A 7,045-nucleotide genomic window follows, 5' to 3' on the forward strand; every position below is an offset into this window, starting at 1 on the left:
TACCTATTTTGCTTCTGTGCTAACTAGAATGATGACAAGCTAAGAAAATGTATATATCTACGGTCATAAATTGAGTCTATATAATCCAGAAAACATAAACAAAGCAAAGAAATGCAATCATTCAGCTATCAGAATTTTAAGAAGTTTCAACTTGTTATCTGCAATTACCCACATAATTTAATTAAGCTTTCCGTTTTCATCTATAGAGATATGGCAGTGCAGACAAAGGTGCTCTGAGGAAGTTCCCTCTATCCCCCTCCCCTGCCTCCCAGGTTAGCTCGTCCATGTCCTTGGTGCTGTTTGCTTCCAGCCTTCTCCACCTACTAGGCAGGCTACCTGGAGGCGGGGCTCTGTCTTTTCTGCATGGCCAGTGCCTTGCACAGTGCTAGACACATACTCATATTCAATAAAGTGTCTTCAGCTGTCACTGAAAGGGACCCTAGGAGGTCGCAAATTCTAAATCATAGCACAAGTTAGATGCATCGTTTCAATTCTGTTCTCATATCTTTTCATTTCCCTTCCTCAGCAAGAAATGGAGTGAAATGGTCCCGGGCACTTCCAGGAATACTGGGGAATTTCATTGTCAAGGAAAAAATTTCTGCCAAGAGGGAAACAGAATTTCTTCCCAAAGTGGCAGCCTACAATATCAAGGATGGACAGAAAAGTCCTCAACATGATATTATAAATGGCGATTCTGCAGTCCACATGATGACTGTCAGGTGTATGTGTGTGCAGGTATGCATGTGTGCATATGTGTGTATGAAAATACAAATGTACAAATATTCCCAAGCATGTGCACAGTTATGGGAAGGCACTTCCTCTGGCTCCCCATCATCAGCACAACAATATCCAGGGCATCCTGAGTTCCTTAATGGCAGTCATTTTCTGTACTATCTAGATCATATTTGCACAAACTTATTCTCATTTTCATCTTGGACATGACCACTCTCTGTAGGCTTTTGAACATTAATACCTTGGCTTTCTTCTCCATATAATAAGTAATGAGGAAATACCGGTGAAGCATTTTAAATACAGACCTCAACGTAATTCCTATAAACTACTATTATCTAAAAGAAGAGTAACACAAAGGTTGGTAACAAATCGTAAATGTATAAACCAAGAATAATGATATTTTTAAATGAAGATAAATGCATATTATGTGCAGTTTTACCTATGTTTACTTTAGTCTCAGTTAACCAGATGTTAAATGCATAGATGTTTCATACCCAGATATAATATTGAGGTTGAACAAGGAAAGAAACGAGCATGCACACATCTCTGAATCTATCTACAGAGCATGATGAGATTTTATCATTCTACAACTTTCCTAACCCTTCAAGACATGATTTAAACGAGATAGTTTCTGAATAGGCAACTCTAGAAGCCATTTCCTTATCACATTATAGACCAGCTTCTTTTTGACCTACTAGTGTATTTTGTGGACTGTTTACCTTATATTACATTTCAACTAGATAATTAACTTAAAAAATTAAAATAATATATGTAAAATTGCATTTCTTTTCTACTTCACAGTTAGGAGGTTTACATTGGTATGAAGCATTAAACAAATAGCTAGTAAATAAAACTATATTAACCACAGGCGAATCTACCAATGACATTAATAATACGCTTTTCATCCACTTTGTGAAGGATTAATTAATATTTTACATGTGTCTATTTTAAACAGGTATTTTGCTGCAACTTCTCAGAAAAATCTGTCAGTTTTGAGCTTAGAAGATTCAAATTTCTCACTTGCAAAGGGTTTTAAAAAGTGGTTCAATGTTAGGTAAATAAGGAGCACAGAAGCTTCAGCTGCCCTTTGTGTATCTTTCACTGGACCGTTGCCTTTTGCATATTACTAATCTGTGAAAACCAGATTGTTAATGGTGGTTAAAAATGACCTCTGGGAGCCTGGATATGTTTGTTCACTATTACTGCTAATGTTTTCCATCTGGTTTAAAAAAAAAAAAAGGCAGTCTAATACTAGATTAAATAAATGAGATTTAGTTGACAATGAGCTTTCCATTTTTATAAATATTCCATCAGGTTAAATGCATTTTACTTTTCCAAAATTAATGAATGCATTTGGAGAAATCCCCAAACTAAAATTCTTACTTTCCTTCCCATTATATTCTCCCTTTAAAAAAAAGTGACAAAAAGGCCAGGGTGGAGGAGGGCCATAGAGATCTTAACTGGAAAAGAAAATAGTTGAGTGGCTTAAAGTTGGAGAGTGATGGATAACCAGGGCATAAAATGCATCCAGTGGACTGATGAGATGAGGACCTGCTGCTCAGGGATGAGTCCACACCAGTTCTCCACAAGCACATGTTCGCAGGGCCAGTTAACTGTGACCTGCATCGTTGCCCATGAATCCTGCTCGCCCCGGGGGGGGCAGAGACAGTGTGATGCCACATCAGAGAAACTATACCTCTGCTGAGTGCAGCAGGGAGCCTGGAGCCACATGGTCCCTGCTTCCCTGGTCTCTCCAGGGTCCTTTAGGACCAGGTGGTCCCACATCCCAGGGGAATGCACCACCCCACCCTTGGATCTGCCCTTACACAGCCATCAGAAATTGGAAGTACAAGAGGGATGGATGTGAGAATACACCATGCCAAAGCAGACATGAGCAGTAAATAGCAGATGAAGGGGAGACTGGAGTATCCAAAGGGGGAAAAAAAAAGACCAAAACACCCAATAGATTCACCAGCACTACGTTTCAAGGCACAATGGTAATGACTTTCTCTTAAACATTATGGCACACCTCTGCTCGAGAACCTGCAGTGTTTCCCCACGGTCTACATTGCAGAATCCACTCAACTCCTCCCCGGGAGACTCCAGGTTCTCCTGTAACGTTGTCCCATCCAGCTCAGCCAACCTGTATTTCTCTGTCACTAAGCACAAACCTTTTACCCAAGACAGACTTTTATTTCTCACATCTGCTGGCTCTGCTTTATGTTGTTTCTCTTCCCTAAGGTGTCCCCCTCCTCTCCCCATCCACCCAAAATCAGAAAGCCACCCAAGTGTCATTTACTCTTTCATAAAACCTTTCCCAACTTCTGCAGATGCCACTGATCTGTTCCTTCCTGGGCTGAAGTTCTAAGTCCTTATCATCTTTACTCTGCCACCTTGTACCCAATATTCTAGTGCTTCACCTATGCTAGTCTGATCTTTCCCAGCTAGAAAATCTGCTTTCTGAACACAGAGAGATCCTGCCCTACAGGTAACCCCCATCACCTCTACCTTAGGGAGGGGTACAAATGTATTCCACACACACTTGTTGTACTTCATTTAATCCAATTTGGTTTGTGAAAGAAATACAAACTAATGTTATTGTAAATCCTCAGTTGTCATAAAGTTTTTAAAGCACTAACTCATTCCTACGAACGAACAAGCACATTTTGATCCATTGTATGGTCTAAGAATTACTCTATATTTTCAGTTTACTGGGGAAGTTTGTGATTGTTTCCATTTTTGTTCCTATCTGACATTTTGAAAATTTCTTTCAGGGACAAATAAAACTGTAGCACTGAATGTTAACTGAGACATGAAAATACTAATTCACGTATGTGTCTGCCGTGGCCTCCAGCAGCAAAAACACCTTACAATTTTTAAAAGCTCACTTAATTTTAAGAGCCAAATGAGTAGGTCAGATGACCTGTTCTGTTGGTGGTCATGAGATGGGAGGAGAAGTTGATTAAAAGATATTACTGGGGCTTCCCTGGCGGCGCAGTGGTTGAGAATCCGCCTGCCAATACAGGGGATACGGGTTCGAGCCCTGGTCTGGGAAGATCCCACATGCCGCAAAGCAACTGGGCCCGTGAGCCACAACTACTGAGCCTGCGCGCCTGGAGCCTGTGCTCCGCAACAAGAGAGGCCGCGATAGTGAGAGGCCCGCGCACCGCGATGAAGAGTGGCCCCCGCTCGCCGCAACTGGAGAAAGCCCTTACACAGAAACGAAGACCCAACACAGCTAAAAGTAAATAAATAAATAAATAAATAAATTTTAAAAATTACCTTTCTGTTCTTTAAAAAAAAAAAAAAAAAAGATATTACTGTTCTCAAGCTAAACTTGAATTCAATAAATAAGATCATTTAAGTATTGTACCCTGTATGTGTATAGGGCATCAAAGTATATAGGGTACAATATAAAATGCCTGACATTGGACGAAGAGTAAAAATTTTAGCATTCACCCATCCCTTCTATGGCAATACATCCTCCTTCTTTCTCCTTTCAATCCCACTCCGTTTCCTACCCCTTATCTTGGCTGTCTCCCTTTTAAAGTCTCCTTTGAGCCTGCAGCCAGCACTCAGGGGCACTACCCCAGCCTGCAGCCCTAGGGGCTAGCAAGTTGCTTGTCATTGAAAGGCCCTTTCTGTTCCCCCAGGATTGTTGTTGACAACAACTGATGAAAAACATTTGGAAAAAATGCATTTCAGACAATGCACACTGAAGGGCAAATTTAGTCAATGAAACTATTTTAGTTTGGGGCTGTATCTATACATGAGATTCACATGGATTCTAATATTTAGGTGAGGAATAAAAAACTTCAGTCAAACATCCAGATGTTTCCATAGTTCATGGGGACTCGTGCTATCGCGTGTGTTCTAGTGCAGGGGATCAGACCCTGGAAGGGAAGGCAAGATCTGCGTGCGAAGCTACCAATGGTGTCTGCCCGCAGTTCCCAGGGCACTGTCATGCCCTCAGGGCTGGGCTGAGGGCCTGCCCTCTGCCTCCCAACAGCCTCAGCACAGGCCTGGCCTCTGTTGATCAAGAGAGACTCCTCTTATATACGTTTAACTCCCAAACAAACACTGAATTTTAATAATTAATCTTAGTTTTATAATCTGACTTAATTTAAAATTTCTGGAAGTTTAATTTTCTCTTTCCCTAACAATCTACCTTAGAGGTACAATTTGGATGGCGTCAAAGTTAATCTACATTTTGTATAACTAGTACATGGAACAAGAACCAAAATTTAGCACAACGTATGGTTTAGAGAGGTTTTTAAGAACATTTTGCATTAAGGCATTAAAAAATCAATTACACAGAAAGCAAAGTTAAGTAGTTTTCTCCTCTATCAGTGGGACATGGACTTCTGTTAATTTCTTGGTGTTAAATTCTACATTAAACTCTTCCCCTGTGATGTCTGGCACAGTAGTGAGGTCATAGAACAGAAAAGAAAATCAATATCACTGGAGAGGGTATGCTACAAAATGAATTAACTAAATATTAACTCCATTAGCCAAAAAAGGGAACAAGAGCAAGATTAATATTTGTGGGTTTATAGTTAACTAAGAATTACAACAAAATTTACAGTTCACGATCAGAATTTATCGTGAGTTGCATACACATTGCTTCTTGAATCAGTATATCAAATTTCGTTGATTAGTGAATTGTGAGTTCATTTAGAATTCTCTTAAGTTTTAGAACTTGTGTTGTCAATTAATGCTATTTTTTATTTTTTTCTGAAGAGTTTTTTATTGTCCTTCTCTATCTCCTTGATTTTCATATAAATTATTAAAAACCACAAGAAGGAAAATGTTTCCATAAATAAAAAGAAATTTATATTTGAAATATGAGGATTAGTTAATTTTGAATACATATATTTAAATACCTCAAAATTCGTTGTTCATAAAAATGTCGGTAGTAATTTAGAGGTGGATAAACTGAGGCCAAAGTACTTAAAGGGCTTACCCAAAGTCATCTAGTAAGTGAGAGAATTAAAACTCAGATCTACTAGTCTGTGCTTTGTAGAATTTTTCTTCTTCTTCTTCTTTTACTTTTTTAAAAAAAAAATCATAAGCATGTTCTAAAATAGAATGGAATAATAAATCAGAGCGCCTCATCTGCTATATATTCATGAGAAGTGTAACTGCTTCTTACTATTCTCAGAAATCCATCCATAGCATATTAAGTACACTAGAGAATCATACCAGTGAAAATCAAATTGATTTTAAAACTTCTGTACATATAACAAGATGCAGCCACTCTCAGAGTCCAATGGTTCTGGCGTTTCTACAATGAAAGGGATTGGAATTGAGGATGACTCCACTTTACGTGATTCCCTTGACCTGCAATAGCTTTCAGCTGTCTCACCAGCTTACCCCACTGCATTCAATTTCAAATCACTTAACTTCACTAAAGTTATTCAAAACGGATATGCAAAGCCTTACTCTGGGATTGCAAGCAAAATGCTGTCATTTATATTTTTGAGCAGGTAATATTTTGACCAAACTGCCATCCCCCTAATCTATATTACTTGGCTTTAAAGCAATGGGTCTTATTTTAAAGAGACCTACAGATAAAAGTTCTGGCTTCTGGGGGATTTTGGCTGCTTGAAACTTTAGGTTTGATCCCTCTAATTATAAAGAAGTATAATATCTGCTATGAGTAATGTTAATGACCATTAACAGGGAGGTTTTTAAAAAAATCATTAAAAAATGTAATCTTTTTGAAATCACTGAAAAGTAACAGTTACCAATAGGGCTGAAAGGTTGAAGAAAGGCCAAACTTAATTAAAATGATGAACTAAAAAAATGAACTGGAACTAAATATTGTTGCTAAACTGAATTTGTATTAGGGATAAATTAAGCAAGTACCTATCATTTAAAGATAAGTCTGTATCTTTACTTGTTTAGAGAAAGGTCAGAAATTTCCTGATAAACTATATTTATGATTGTCATGGGAGTGAAAAATTCATGTAAAAATCAAAAATTGGGGCTTCCCTGGTGGTGCAGTGGTTGAGAAGCTGCCTGCCAATGCAGGGGACACGGGTTCGAGCCCTGGTCTGGGAAGATCTCACATGCCACGGAGCAACTGGGCCCGTGAGCCACAATTACTGAGCCTGCGCGTCTGGACCCTGTGCTTCGCAACAAGAGAGGCCGCGATGGTGAGAGGCCTGCACACCGCGATGAAGAGTGGTCCCCACTTGCCTCAACTAGAGAAAGCCCTCGCACAGAAACAAAGACCGAACACAGCCATAAATAAATAAATAAATAAATAAAAGAACGTGAATTTCTTTAAAAAAAAAAAAAATCAAAAATT

At 38.9% G+C, this 7,045-nt stretch overlaps 1 protein-coding gene across 1 annotated transcript in view; it reads right to left on the bottom strand.

Annotated features, from left to right (window-relative positions):
* The window catches only part of SKOR2 (SKI family transcriptional corepressor 2), a 38,734-nt gene that overhangs the window by 23,515 nt on the left and 8,174 nt on the right, over positions 1–7,045 (bottom strand). The window lies entirely within an intron of this gene.

This window comes from Balaenoptera musculus, chromosome 14 (genome assembly GCF_009873245.2).
Source record: "Balaenoptera musculus isolate JJ_BM4_2016_0621 chromosome 14, mBalMus1.pri.v3, whole genome shotgun sequence".
NCBI lineage: Eukaryota > Metazoa > Chordata > Mammalia > Artiodactyla > Balaenopteridae > Balaenoptera > Balaenoptera musculus.